Source organism: Psammomys obesus, unplaced genomic scaffold (genome assembly GCF_907164565.1).
Source record: "Psammomys obesus unplaced genomic scaffold, mPsaObe1.curated_primary_1811, whole genome shotgun sequence".
Lineage (NCBI taxonomy): Eukaryota > Metazoa > Chordata > Mammalia > Rodentia > Muridae > Psammomys > Psammomys obesus.
In genome coordinates, this window is record NW_026596149.1 from 16,807,592 (window position 1) to 16,809,499 (window position 1,908).

General features: G+C 46.2%; 1 protein-coding gene across 2 annotated transcripts in view; it reads right to left on the bottom strand.

Annotated features, from left to right (window-relative positions):
• Positions 1 to 226: 226 nt before the first annotated feature.
• The window catches only part of Pfkfb3 (6-phosphofructo-2-kinase/fructose-2,6-biphosphatase 3), an 85,367-nt gene continuing 83,685 nt past the window's right edge, over positions 227 to 1,908 (bottom strand). For both annotated transcript variants that reach the window (XM_055593797.1, XM_055593794.1), the window contains one exon: positions 227 to 1,908. This exon is cut by the window's right edge and continues 934 nt beyond it. The gene's annotated coding sequence lies outside the window, so the exon portion shown is untranslated.

Genomic DNA, 1,908 nt, shown 5'->3' on the forward strand with positions numbered 1-1,908 from the left:
GAGGTGTACTGGCCATAAATATCAATTTAACGACTGTGGCCTGGCAAGATAAAGACTCATCAAGGCACTGACCAGCCTGATGACCTGTGTTCAGTCTCTGGAGGCTGGAAGAAATGGACTCCTGTCAAGTTTTCTTCTGACCTCCACACTCTCCTGCATGCGCACACACACTCAGACTAAATGCTTAAAAAAGAAACTGACACTTGTGCCCGTAACGGCTCAGAAATGAGTTTCGTCGGTATATCTCAACCAGGTTTTTATTGTTCTAGCAACTGCAAAATATACAAATTTCTGAAAGGCTTAAAAGCTTGCATAGCTTCTTCCAGGTCACTGACAGAGACAATTACACAGACCACGAAGAAGTCATCAGCCATACATTGAAAGGCCCCAAACCAATGAGCAATTAAACCCAATCTGTACAGCTTTCTAGTTTTAGGCTCCCTTATACATATTAAATAAATAAATAGCACATCTGCTATCAAAATAATAAAAAAATAAATTTCAAGTATTACAATTGAAAATATCATTGGTGTGGTTCCAACAGTTTTTCTTCTCCCCCATCAATGAAGGGTATTGCCCATGGTTGAAGGAAAGGGGAGAAATTTACCCTCAAAACAAATATGCAAAGTTAAAAACATTGGTCCCCATTTCATTTTGTTGTCTTTGGGTGGGACAGCAGAAGTTCTGAGTGCCACCCACCCCATCCAGCAAGTCACGGGCTTTCAAATGAAGCCATGTTCTACCCTCTTCAAGATTTCCTAAGCCCCATCTTATTCACAGGCCCTCAGAGAATGTGAAATCACGCCGAGCAAAGCTTTCTCTTGAAGCCACACATGACCCACCGCTACCTGTGTCAGCCTTGAGAGTCTCCATGCTCTAAGAGTTGGCTCTGTAACTGCAGAGTAGATGTGGTCTGAAGGGGCATCTAAGAAACCACCTCCAAGTACAAAGCCACACTCCCAGGCATGGTGGCTCCTGCTTATGACCCTAATGCTAACTTTCAGGAGGCTGAGACAGGAGGATTGCCACTCATTTGGGCTACACTTATAATCCTGTCCCCCTCCCAAAGCAACACTTCGGACCTCCAGGCCTAAAAGTACTATCAGCCTGCACACACCTCCACACGGGTCTACACTGCACATATCCTTGTCAAGACTCAAGCCACTCAGAGAAAACAGTCCAAGTCTTCAGAAGCGTATATAGCCCTCTCTCTGGTGAACCACAGATTTAAAGGATAGTGGGCTGGGCTGAGCACTTGAGTGGTTAGCTGTGGAAATAAAGCGTCTGAAGCATGCCCTTATGTCACCCCTGGACTCCCAAGGTGAAAGCAGAAAGTGACCGTTGGCACCAGCTATGGGCCATCGTTATAAAGGGCCATTTGGGCTAAAACCACTGAGCTTCCAAATGGTTTCTTTCTGGCTAAGGCTGTCCTCTCCTCTCCCGGAACTTGGGTGGATAAAGGAGGAGAAACAGGCAGACAGAAACAACAGGTAGCTATGTCAGCACTGCTTTCAACCCATGTGAAAATGTCACAGACGTTGGGAAGCTGACAAGGACAACTGTCTACTCTTGGGAACTCCTTGAGATGCCTGGCATGGTGGTATCGGGCATACAGCAGCAGACACTTGGCCAAAACATGAGGACAACTCTGTGAGCCAGCAGCCTGGAATAGGCCACCATCCCTTCTTGAGAAATGTGAGTTGAAGGCTCTGAGCCTCCCCATCTCACAGATACTCCAACTCCCCCCATTCAGCAGCTCCAAGTCTCTAAGAGCCAAAACCCTGCTATCCAAGTTCCTTAGTCATACCTCTGCCCAAAAAAGAAAAAAGAAGTTAAGGAAGGAAGGAAGGAAGGAAGGAAGGAAGGAAGGAAGGAAGGAAGGAAGGAAGGAAGGAAGGAAGGAAGGAA